This window comes from Passer montanus, unplaced genomic scaffold (assembly GCF_014805655.1).
Source record: "Passer montanus isolate IOZ18808 unplaced genomic scaffold, ASM1480565v1 scaffold41, whole genome shotgun sequence".
Classification (NCBI taxonomy): Eukaryota; Metazoa; Chordata; class Aves; order Passeriformes; family Passeridae; genus Passer; species Passer montanus.
Window position 1 is genome coordinate 1370259 of NW_024368930.1, and position 13156 is coordinate 1383414.

At 44.9% G+C, this 13156-nt stretch overlaps 1 long non-coding RNA gene across 1 annotated transcript; it reads right to left on the bottom strand.

Annotated features, from left to right (window-relative positions):
- Positions 1-371: 371 nt before the first annotated feature.
- On the bottom strand, positions 372-6737 carry LOC120507144. The gene is made up of 5 exons (XR_005628689.1): positions 6624-6737; positions 5421-5466; positions 2626-2756; positions 1147-1953; positions 372-484 (listed from the first exon to the last, which is right to left on the bottom strand). It is a non-coding gene; the product is annotated as an uncharacterized LOC120507144 (long non-coding RNA).
- Positions 6738-13156: the final 6419 nt, after the last annotated feature.

A 13156-nucleotide genomic window follows, 5' to 3' on the forward strand; every position in this document is an offset into this window, starting at 1 on the left:
AAAGCCGCTCTGATTAGTTTTAATGAGAGGTAAGCAATCGTAAATGACATCCTGTGTCTACAAATTATGCGTTTGGGTTCAGAGCTGCCCTGCAGCCTCCGCTCCACACCACCAGGACCTGGATCAGCGCCTCGCTTTGTAGCACTGTGACATTTCCAGGATCGCAGGAGCCGCATTTCTGCAGGGCACTGCCCATTAACCCCGCCTGGCAGGGCAGGGAATTCTCAATTACTCCGTGCCACGTGCCCTCTCCCATCTGCATTTCCATTTAAAGCTTGGCTTTTCGGCTCTGAAAGAATTAAAATACTTACCGGGAGCCATGGCACGGGAGCGTTTGTGTCCTGTCGTGTGCCAACATTCGGGCTTTGCTGTGCAGAAGGGAATTTCGGGAGGGACCCAGCAGTCTTTCACCTGAGTACTGCCCCTGTGGACTTAATTAGCCCCTAATTTCCCAATGCGAGTCGGAGATGAAGCTTAAATGCTCCTAAATTGTGGGGAAGAAAGAACGGCTTAAACGATGTTTTCTCCACAACTCATTTTGTGCACTCAGCCAACAGAAAAAGTTCTATTCCCAATTACATTGTTTCTAATTGTAAATATAATTATGAGTGCATAAACTGAGCTGTTGAGGCATGCATTTAATTCTGAAATGTGAACTCATATTTCTCCCAACGTATTCCAGGGAAAAGTCAAGCAGCAAAGAAACTGCAGAACTTCTATATCTTCCATTTTTCTAGTAATGATCACTTTTTTTGCTGCCCCTCAAAAAGTGACCACATTCAGAGCAGAAAAACCAAACCAACAATGATTTAATAAACACAAATGACTTGAAAATATTCTGGAGATGTCTGGAGTGATTGACTTTGTTGGGTGTCCCTGATCTGCCAGCTGCAGGGGGGACACTGGCACAGCTGTGAGGGGACAAGGGCTGGACGCTGGCCTGTGGCCACAGCCAGTGCCAACATTTGCACATTTTTATATGTTTTGTGCTCTTCATTGTACAGGCAGGGCCAGAATGATAATCCCAGCCTGGAGGAGTTTCCAGCTCCTGGAGGATCAAACTCTGCCTGATCAAATCCTGTATAATCAAACCCACTGAATTTCCTTTCACAACTTTGCTTTTTCTTTTTTAAATTGAACATTCACCTGCCAGAAGTTCTCTGAACCCACGATTGTCCCCTGACACCAAACCCCACAAGTTGGTGCTGTAATGTGGAGGGCACACAAGGGAAATTCCAGACTCTTGGTCAATTCTTAACCCCGAACCACGGAGTGTGCAGTGACAGCTGTGATTCCTGCATTGTTCCGAGATCCCTCTGAATCTCTGGCGTGGACGGCACGGGAAAATCCTCAGGATGAAGTTTGCACCTTAAGAAGCCAAACAAAGCAGCTGCTCTTTGCAGATGAAGGAGCTGCAGAGGAGAGCAAAGCCCAGCAGGGCTGGCACCCCCGGTCCCTCCTGCCCTGCTCTGCTCCAGGGGCACTCGGGGGCACCAGGGGCATCCAGGGCTGCCCTGGACAAGGGGCACAGCACACACAGGGCACAGTCTGTCTGCTGAAAGCCCTGCAAGGCAGCTGTGAGCTGGCAAAGCCCAGCCCACAGGGACGTGCAGAGCAGGGCAGGAAGCAGGAATCAGCTCAGCCTGACACGAGCTCTGATCTGCTGAGGAGCTGAATGGATTCAGGCTACGGTTGATAAGCTTATCTTGAAGTAAGACAGAAGCTGGGCTGCTGGAATTCCTACTGTTGCTCTGTCATTATACAGCTGAGAGTCAGGAACTGTCAAATGACATGAATAATATCTGTCCATATTTAATCCAGCCAGCTGCTGACAATTGCCTCTCACCCTTCCCCTCGGTGCACGAGCTCCTCCAAAGGGTTTGGAGCGATCACACTGAATTTAGGCAAATCTGTAGCTGCAGAACCACGCTCCAGATAAGAACCTCTCTGTGTCTAAAATGGAGAAAAAGAGGAGATAGCAGCAAGCACAAGAAACTACGGAGATAATTCTTCCTGGACCACAGCAAGGAAAAATGTTGGAGATTGTGCTGACACTGGTGACGTTACAAATGCTATGGGGCTGAGGATAATGCAGAGCAGACTCTTTTCCCCCTCCCCATTTCAAAACAATCACATTCTATCTTCTTATAAGATATGAGGAAGATTGTTATCTCGCATAATGAAAAGCAAATGACAGGCAGATAAACTTAGGAGCTGTTTATAAAGCCTTGTACAGTATTCTCCATGGTACACAGATAAGGAAATCACATAATTGAAATGGCTACAAACAGCATTAAAAAGGCACAGAAGAGGAAAATGAGGAGATCAAATGCAGAAGGCAGACAAATTTCAGATTAGTGATGGAGGCGTTCGGGCAAGGCTCTCCCCTCCTCGTGGGAGCTGAGCACCTCCTGCTCCTGCAGGCTGTGCAGCCCCCAGCCCCATTTCCCTCCTTCCCTGTCCTCAGCCATCCCAGGGACCAGAGGTGTGACACTTTGGCCCCAGAACAACCCTCAGCTTTACCTTTTCCTCACCATTCTTTGCCCTGTAGTCTTCAGGCGTCCTCAGCCATCCCAGGGACCCAAGGTGTGACACTTTGGCCCCTGGAACAACCCTCAGCTTTACCTTTTCCTCACCATTCTTTGCCCTGTAGTCTTCAGGGATGTCCTTGTGCTTCTTCTGAGAGCACGAGTGGAAAGCTCCTGCTGCTGCTTATTGTTCTCTGCAGAAATGGGGAAATTCAAGTCCTTTCCTGTCTGAATAAACAGCAAAGTGTTTTCTGAACTTTCTCAAGCGCAGAAATACCATGGAAATGTTTTCACGTGTAGGTAGAATAACAGCAGAGGAGTTTCTGCTCTGAGGCAGACTGAAATGGAAACCTCATGGTTAATGTGAGATTTCCTGGGTGTCCCAGAGCCCCAGACCTCAGCCAGGGGCCCCTGTCGTGTGTCCCAGTGCAGCATCTCCCAGGAACTGGAATTCAGGTCACACTGGAAGTCCTTACACTGCAATAATCTTCCCTAATTAGAGGAGGAAAAAAGAACTCAGCTGGACAAATGAGCTAAAATCAGGAGAATCTTGAACAAACATCTCAAGCATTAATCATTTATAGAGAAGGAAGAAGAAAATCATCAAAATAATTGAGCAATTGCAGACAAATGTCACAATGCCTTGTATTGCCAAAATCTCATCATTGGAAATGTATACGTCTGATTTCCAGGTTTATTAATGAAACAAAAAGGCATCTACAACAGATAAATAATACATCATATGGAATTCACACAGTCTATTTATAATAGAGATCAGTGACACCTATCAACTCACATTAAATCGCATCATGCAGATTTTGCCTCGTCTGCACATTGTCAATCTCTGCTTCCTCTTTCCCTGCCGTGGTGGCAAAAAAGCCACTTGAAAAGAGTTGTCTCCAAAATCCCTGCAAGAATGGTTAAAAGAGCAGCAGCACTGGGCAGATTGGTGGCGGGGAAGGTGCTGGCTCACCCCACAGTCTGAGGGCACAGCAGGGCTTGGCTCACAGATTGGGAAATCACATCATTGCAAGAATCGAGGCCGTGGGCTGAGTCAGTGGCAGGTCTGGGAGCAGAACTGGTATCAACCTTCTGAGCTGCAAAGCTGAATTGTCCTCCATCCCTGACCTGTGCCCTGATGGAAAAAACCATGCAGTGAAGTGGGTTCTGAAAAAGAAGTTTGAGTTTTCACAAGCATCACCATTAAAACACAACGTGGGCTTAGAAACACGAAACTTCCTTCGAAAACAACATAAATAAGTTATTTTGCAGAAGAATTATTTACCACGAGAAGAGATAGAAGTTTATAAAGCAGCTCAGAGATCTGTAGAGGAAACATTCTCATTTACATCATCAGAAATGGGGGCTGAGGAGGCTGAAACCCCTGGATTTTGCATGCAGCTTTTAAAATATAATTAGTGATCTAACATCAACAGACGTCACTGGCTGTGGTAATGTCTGTGGCAAATAAATAACAGTGGAACACAATAAAACTCCCTGTAATGTACTCTGCTGTAATATTGATGGCAGCATATGGCAAACATCTGACAGCTGCTGAACAGATGTGGCAATTAGCAAACCTTCTGGCCACGCTGGTGAGAGGGTGTGCAACACGTTCTGCAGGAGCAGCCGTGCCTCCCTGCCCCGGCAGCTCTGCTCCTGGCACTGCTGCTCCCCTGTGCCCACTCCTCCCTCCCAAGCCCAGTTTTTGTGCGAGTTGCTGCCTCCGAGAAGGTTTAGAGAAATCCCGAATTTAAACAAGAACAATATCAATTCAGCAGTGGAGCAGATACTTCAATTATAATAGCTAATGGACAAATTGAGAGATAAAAAGACTTTTCTATCATGTTGAAATTCAATGAACAGTTTTCAATTAGGCTCTAAGTATAAAAGGGGAAAAAAAGGAAGATACTTTTCCTTGATGTTAACATTGCAGGAGAAGATGAGAGTAACTTCACTTTTTCATTATACAGAAGAGGTGCATATAATGATGCATATTTAAATTATAAATCAGGTCACTATCTGCCAAATGAAAGCAATATCAATTAGAGCTGGGGTGGATCAGGCTTTAAAACTCCTTATATTTAATGACAAAAGTATGACTGTTACCCTCACCCAGCCAACAAAGGGATAATTTAAGGCAGTAAGAAATCAAAGAGTGATGTCACAAAAATAAGCCCTCACAGCTTTTTGGATGGGATTATTATAATTAATAGACTTCCAATGACTTTTTTATATTTTTTGCAGGTTATGGGCTTTCAGAAAAGCATTTATTGCAGGCATAAAACATATAAAGCTCTAAAGAGTGGGTTTGAGTAAGGTTGACTTGAGGGTCCTTAGCCTTTCTAGGCCAGTAATTCCTGTAAAATCAGAGTTTCATTTATAGGCTCAATTTATAACGTTGAATTTATGCCAGTTCATCTGATATCAATCATGATAATAGCATGATCTATTGTATGTCACTTGTGCTAATGCAAATTAAATATCATTACATTACAAAAAAGCCTTATGTTAAAATAACACGGAGTGTGTAACTTGAACCAAAAGAATTAAGGATGAATTAGCAATTTGGGTTGATTGTGTGTACAGATAATAAATGTAAACCCTTGCATATCTTATATATAAAATTACATAGATGCTGAAAAAAGGAAAGCTAAGCAAAAAATAAAATAGATTAAGGCTTGTGTAGCAAGATTAACACTGATTTTTCCTCTTCATTGTAGTTAAGGTCAAGTAGTGAGCAGTTTATTATCTCCCTTTTAACCACTGTGGTTTTGAACCTCTGGCTTTGACACAGGAGTCCTGGGAATCAGCTTTTAAAATCTTCAGATTTGCAAATGTCGTGGTTGGAATCCCCCTATGTCTTTATAAATTACATCCTCACACACTCACCGTGGTGCCTGTGCATTTGGGTATACAGCTCTCCAGTTCAGGGCAGCTGAAATGAGAAGTACAGCCGGGTAAGATAGTCCTGAGATTAAAGTGAAACCCAGGACGTTGTTGAAAATCGTTAAAAATTGGTTCTTTTTGACTCTCACTGCAGTGCATGGCCTCTCTCCCCTGCTGAAGTGGCAGGACACCCTGTCTAGATTAGGTAAGAGACATTTCCATGCCTAATTGCGATTTTCCACATCAGATTTGGGACTATCTGCAGTATTTGTGCAGCTCTCCGTGCTGTGAACGTCCTGCAGTTTTAGGCAGAACGAGCATTTATCAGCTGTGTCTCCTGAGCATTGCACACCATTTACACAGCCCACAACCCACAGGGGCTGCTCTGCATTTCTGGTTGGGGCGAGGAGCTCTGCTTGGAAGTGTCTGCGAGCTCTGCTGCCCCTGGGGGCCCTGCAGCTCCTGAGACATTTCTGCTTCTAGAGCCATTTTCGTTGTCATGGCTGATTTGCTTTGGGCAGGTGTCGTGCCTGTGCTGTGCTGGGAGAGCTGAGGTGAAGCTGCTGGCCATGGTTTGTTACCTGTGGGCACTGGGACACTGCCTGCTCCTGCAGGGGCTGAGCTCTTGGCCATCACTCCCACATCCACCCTTAAACCACATAAATGATCCATCATTAAACCACAGAAAATGGGGTGCTTCCCTTCCTGAGGGGGAGTGAAGTGCAGGAGGGCCCAAAGCTGCTGCAAGAGATTGTGGGGTCACCTAATTGCCCCTTCCAGTACCTGAAAGGGACCTAAAAAAACATGGACAGACTGATAGACAAGGGGGAATGGCTTCAAACTGCCAGAGGAAAGGTTTATTTCAGAGATTGGGAGGAAATTGTTCCCTCTGAGGGTGGGAAGAAATAGAATAGAAATAGAATAGAAATAGAATAGAAATAGAATAGAAATAGAATAGAATGCACTTCCCAGAGCAGCTGGGGCTGCCCCTGGATCTCTGGAAGGGCCCAAGGCCAGGTTGGACACTGGGGCTGGGACAGTGAAAGGTGTCCCTGCCTTGGCAAGGCTGGAGCTTTCAGGTCCCTTTCAATGCAGGTCACTCTGTGTAAATAAATAATAATAACTATTATTGTTATTATTACTATAACAACTAAAAATTTAATAATAATAATAATAACAACAATAATAATAATAATATTCCCAAACCTCCTCAACCCCCGTCCAATGCTGCTGTCCTGGGAGCCTTCATGGAAAAAAAGCAGATAATTTTTAGAGTCATGGCTGCTCCAGTGAAGCTGGGATTAGCTCGTGTTGTGCTGGTTCCCAATAACATATTAAAAACATTCCCAAACCTCCTCAACCCCCGTCCAACGCTGCTGTCCTGGGAGCCTTCATGGAAAAAAAGCAGATAATTTTTAGAGTCATGGCTGCTCCAGTGAAGCTGGGATTAGCTCGTGTTGTGCTGGGATCCCTTTCTGTTCCTGACTCCTGGAAGGAAGGGAACACCAGCAGAGTCCTTGAAGGGAATATATGAGTAAATGATCCACACCTGGACCAATAAATGATCATCAGTAAATGATCCATACCTGGATCAATAAATGATCATCAGTAAATGATCCATACCTGGATCAATAAATGATCATCAGTAAATGATCCACACCTGGACCAATAAATGATCATCAGTAAATGATCCATACCTGGATCAATAAATGATCATCAGTAAATGATCCACACCTGCACTCTCACACTTGGTCCCACATCTGCTTAACTTTAAAGTTAATCTGCTCAAGTTATCAAGTTCAAACATGTGGATATGGCTGCCAGCTTGTCCTGGTTATACCAAAAAAAGCTCAGTCCTTGGGAGGAGAGGAACCCCCAGCCCAGCCCAGCCCAGCCCTTGCAGTTTAGTGTGGCTCTTTGTGCCAGGGTTCAGCACCTCTGGGCAATACTTTCTCCAAGTGTTGCATCATTAACTGCACTCCTTGGAGGTGGAGAGGAGAAACTGGGGAGATCAAACCTGGCACGAGGCTGTGCGCCTCTCCTGGTGCACACAGCAGCCTGATCTGCAGAAGCATATTCATTATTTCACGTTTTTTCTCCTTCAGATGGTGGCACTGCTTGTTTCAGAAGCAGAGCTGACACTCTTCACTGCTCATCGCTACAGATGTTAGAGAGATTCTTTAATGTTGGAAGGAAACACAAACCTCCTAATGGAGATCTTGGCAGCTAAGTGAAAGGAAAATAGATTGTTTTAAAATATATTTATAGGTCTTTTAACACATATATACTCTGACAGTGATCTGGGAGTTTAAAAAGTCTATTATTAAATTTGTTTTAACACCTCTGTTTACAAAGTTTCATGTGCTGCTTTCATCACCTGCTTCATGTACTAAAATTCCAGGTTTTCCATTGCATTTGGACCAACCTCAGCTTATTTTCATGGACCTCTTGGAAACTTTATCCCAAGTTAAAATAAACCCAGTGCTAGTGCTGGGTTTAACCCTTTGCCACGAGATGAAGCCCAGTGTTTACAGACCCAGCAAGGTCTCAGATCTTCATTTACATTTCTATCTGATAATTTGGAGCCTGTCTGTGGCACAGCAATCCCTGACCAGTAACTGATCCACAGCTGCAGCCTCACACTCAGCCCCACCTCTGCTTCACTTCAATCTGCTCACACTGCGAAGTTCCAGCACGTGGATGTGGCTCCAGGTTGTCCTGGCTGTCCCAAACCCTGAATTCCCATTTCTGCCCACTGCCAGGAGCCTCCAGTCGGATAGGGACAGGATAAAGCAGGTCTGAGATTTTTTATAATGGCTTTTCCTCTACCACCAGGCACTGGCTGGGGTCAGGGACACAAAACTTCACCCACACATCTGGTTCCAGGTGGAAATTCTGCTGTACTGAGATGGTGCCTGAGAAAATGCCAGGTTCTGAGGTGTCTTCCCACTCCAGAGGAGCTGACAGCCCCCATCAAACCCCTCTAAATGCACCCTGGATTTCCCATGAATTATTCAGTCTGCAAATAATTTATTAGGTGAATTTAACCCCCTTTTCCTGTTCACAGATTGCCCCTGAGCATCTTTCAGCTTTCTCTTTGAAATTATTAAGTGGGTATTTTTAATGAATAATTTTGAGGATCAGACTCTCCACGACACAGAACGGCTCAGATCTGTCTGAGGGGCCTCTGTGCTGCTCTTCAGGTGTGACAGGGCTGGGGGTTTGCCTCAGAAACCTCAAAAAAGGGCGAGGAGACAGGTCAGAGCTTCGGCATTTCTGGTTCTCAGAGCCTGGGAGATGCCCCAGCAGCAGAGCAGACACAGCCCTGGCTCCTGTGGGGAGCACTGGGAACTCTGTCCTGCAGCTGCAGGGGGATGCAAACAGCTCTGGGCGTGTTGGACCCAAAGCACCCAAACCAGCAGAGGCCCTTGGAGCACCCTCGGAATGCAGAAACGAAACTCAGGGCTCGTGCTTTGGGGCTGCACAGAACGGGGCCAGAATTTCCCTGACGGGAGCAGCAGGAGCACAGCTCTGAGAGCTGATGGAAAACTGAGGCAGCAGCAACTCCCCAAAACCCCAGGGAGGTCACGGAGCAGGGTGTTGGTTTGGGTTTGGGTTTGGGTTGGGTTTGGGTTTGGTTTTGGGTTTGGTTTGGGTTTGGGTTTGGGTTTGGGTTTGGGTTGGGTTTGGGTTTGAGTTTGGGTTTGGTTTTGGGTTTGGGTTTGGTTCGGGTTTGGGTTTGGTTTTGGGTTTGGTTTTGGGTTTGGTTTGGGTTTGGGTTTGGGTTTGGGTTTGGGTTTGGGTTTGGGTTTGGCTTCGTTTGGATTTGGGCTTGGTTTTGAGTTTGGTTTTGGGTTTGGGTTTTTGGTTTGGGTTATTGTTTTGGGTTTGGTTTTGGGTTTGGGTTTGTGCTTGGGTTTTAGTAAGGTTTCGGTTTCAGTTTCGGTTTCAGGTTCGGGTTTGGTTTTGGTTTTTGGTTTGGTTTGGTTTTAGTTTTGGTTTCAGTTTTGGTTTGGTTTTGAGTTTGGTTTTGGGTTGGGTTTGGGTTTGGTTTGGGTTTGAGTTTGGGTTTGGTTTTCGCTTTGGTTTTGGGTTTGTGCTTGGGTTTTGGTTTTGTTTTGGTAGCGGTTTTGGTTCTGGTTTCGGTTTGGTTTTGAGTTTGGTTTTGGGTTTGGGTTTGTTGTTGGTTGGTAGAAGCCACCGATGCCCTCCCAACTAATTCCATTCATTGGGAAATAAGAACAGAGGGAAGATGGAGTGGAAAAGAGCAGCATCAAAAGTGCCAGCACCAGGAAAAGATAAAACCAAATCAGTATTCAAATTACATGCGTGTCTCAATTTTGCTTTGTTATTGTGTCACTATTTTGAAAAGCCCAAATTATGCTCATAAAAACTTAAGCTATCCATACATATGTATGAAAGTGCTCAGCTTCAGCAGGGCTGAGACAGACAAATCTGGGAGTGGGATTCTTTTCAGGCTGTGAGAAGCAAATAATAATCAAGTGTAGTTGAGTTGTGGGAGATATTGGGCCTGGAACCACCTCCTTTGTCTTGCTCTCCTCCAGCAGACAAGGAGGAGTCTGAAGGAATTCTGCTGTCCCAGCTGGGGCTCATTCCAGAATCCAGGGAGGCCAGTGGCAAGCTGGCCCTGGATGCAGAGCCTGGGCTTTGCTCACGTCCTGCTGCTGCAGCTCAGGTTTGTCCTGGCAAAGCTCCTCAGGAGCATGGAGCAGCTCTTGTGGGATGGCTTGGGCAGGTGGGAAATCCCAAACGTGTTCAGCTGTAAATGTATAATGGATATGTGATAGAAATAATAATGCTTTCTTCACAGTTGGATTATTTAATCTTGGAGACACTTTTTTCTCCCTGTTGGGTTTTTTTTTTGATGCTCTCCCTGCTCTCTGCTCTGGGAAAGGCAGAGGATTCACAGCTTCTCCCTCCTCCTCCTCTCAGATCCATTTCTGTGCACACTTCCCACTGTTGGAAAGCCAGGGCTGGGGCCAGTCTGAGAGCTTTGACTCCCATGTGGAGAATTCAAGGAAAACCAGCAGAAATCTATAAACCTTATTAACAGGTTTGCTAAATGGACTTCTTTCCCCACTTTTCCAAACTTTTGTGACTGAATTGTTTTGGACTGCGACCCCCAGGTTTGATTAGAGCCTTGTAAGATAAATATTCAATAATAACCCCTGTAATAAAAATGAGGAACGCAGCTCCACCCCTTCCTTCAGGAAAATTTTATCCCACTGAGTGATTGCAAAGTGGCCCCAATTCCAGGAGCCTCAGCTTCAGCCTTCAGCACATTTCTGGGCAAGATTAGAATATTCTCCCCTGTTCTGTGATGAATTAGCTGCGTTTGGTTGTATTTTTTGAGGGGGGCAGGGGGAATTACCATATCACTATATGCACAAGAGATCAAATGTATGATTAAAAATATTTATAATACTGATGTGGAAAAGAATGATATGTTAAACAGATAAGCGTATAATAATGCATGTCTTACCCATAAAATTTAATTTATCCCTTGGGCAGGGCATAAACTTTGCTCAAGAACAACATGTTTTCCATCTATAGATTGCCGAGCTAAACTGCTTAATTTTACAGCAAATTGATCACTGCTGTAATATTTCAGGAGCAAAATGATCCTCAACAGTCAGTTCAGTTTCAAAAGCCCAAATTTATAGTTCTGCCTCTGATTTAGTGATAAGGTTTTTTAACATATTGGGCATTTCATCACTTTCTATCGGGAGTCAGCGTTGCACCAACAAAGAAATATTTTTTGAAATCAACAACAACAACAATAAAAAAAAGGGCCATAAATAATATCCATCCAACTGACAGAAGAGTTTAATATTCCCTTCAGACTGGGAGGAGATTACTCAGGTTCCTGTCCTCGTGCACACTCGTCCTGTGCAGGGGGCCTGCTCTCTGCTCCGAGGGTGGAATCGCTCCCAAATCCCTTCCCAGCTGCTCAGGAAACTGTTCCACTCATTTTCCCCAGCGGCCAAACTTCATCTCACCCAGAGCACATAAAATTTAGTGGATCTAAAGTTACTTGACACTTTTGATATGTTTAAAATAAATGTAGAGGGATTTAATGATGTGAAAGTTCATGACTCAGTAAAGATTGCTCCCTCGCCGGGGTCTGAGGATAGACACCTATAAAATCAAATTATTATTATCACAGGAGCCAGGAGAAAGAAGTAGGCCCTGCTGAGCTCTATTCACAGAGTTTTTGCATTCATTATGCTCAGTCTAGTTATGAAACAAAGGGACCAGGTAGGCTGAAATCTCAGAAGGTTTTCTCAAGTAATTCTCTGCAGCAGCTCTTTGTGATTACTACAGTGAATTTTTAGCGATCTGATCCGTGTGCCGGGAGGAGAGGAAGGAGACACGTCTCCCTTGCCTCAGCGTGCTTGGGAGGGCTCATTCCTGAGCAATCCCCCCTTAATTAGGGACTGGCAAAGCGAGAGTGGAGGCGTGGATGGGGTTGTGCTCTGGGATGGAGCGTTCCTCTGGCAGCAGTGAGTGCAGAGGCAGCCAGCCCAGGGCTGTGTGTGCTGCCCAGGGCAGGCTTTGGGGCTCAGTGCCCTGGGTGTGGGGCTCAGGAGGGGAGCAGCAGCTCCCCCAGCCCTGCTCAGCCCCACTGTGCCCCATCCCTGCAGGGTGTGGGCACATCTCTGCACAGAGCATCCCAGTGGTGCCTCCAGAGCTCAGGGACCATTCCCAGAGCTGCTCCTGCCTTCTGCAGGGTCTATAACAAAAACAAGAGAAAGGCAAGGATCAAATGCCAGCAGGTTTGTTTTTTTTGTTTTGTTTTTTTTTTTTTTAGTTTTTGGGGGTTTTGGGGTTTTTTTTTTTTTTTTTGTTTTTTTTTTTGGTTTTTTTTTTTTTTTTTTTTTTTTTTTTTTTTTTTTTTTTTGGTGTGTGAGCAAAACAATAATTGAGGGTGCCTATTTCACCTGCAATGATTTAGGAGTGGATTTAGATCAGGAGGTGTCTGAAGCCCTGCTGGAGGCTCCAGACGCCGTGTCTGCCCAGCAGGGCTGTGCTGGCTCTCCTCCACCAGCACACAACACAAAACCTATTTTCTGGACATAAAAACCACACTTGGTCTTGGCCGATAGATCACACACTTAAATACAAATATTAAAATCTTAATTTGTTATTAGCTGGTGGCGTGTGTGGTTTTGTGGAGATACTTTTTGTTAAATATTGTAAATACCATAATTCTCCCCAAAACAAATACTTTCATTGCATTCTTTAAACATTTTTGTGCCCCTGCTTTTTCAGGTCTTTCAGAACTGTAACCCAGGACATGACAGAAGAGAGATTTTCATAGCCACAAGTGGAATTAAATGTCCAATTCAATTGACTTTTAATTGGACTTGAACAACCAGAAAGCCTTTGAAGAACTCTGCTGCACTGAACCTGCTCATTACCCTGCACCTGCTGCTGCTGAAAATCCCAATCCTCAGCTGGAGGGAGAAGCTTCTCTTTGCTCCAGTGGCCACATTCTCACCCCCAAATATCCAAGGAGTTGGGTGTTAGTGCAGCTCACATCTGGCTGAGAAGCAAACTTGCTCTGATTTTGTACCTTATGGTCAAATAACAGAGAAATGCAACTGCAATGAGCAGGAAAATCAATCATTTAAAAAGCATTCTTATTTTAGCAAATAAGTTGTTCTGTGTTTCAGTCAAACATGATTTGCTATTGCCAAAAATCCCCCTGTTTTGTA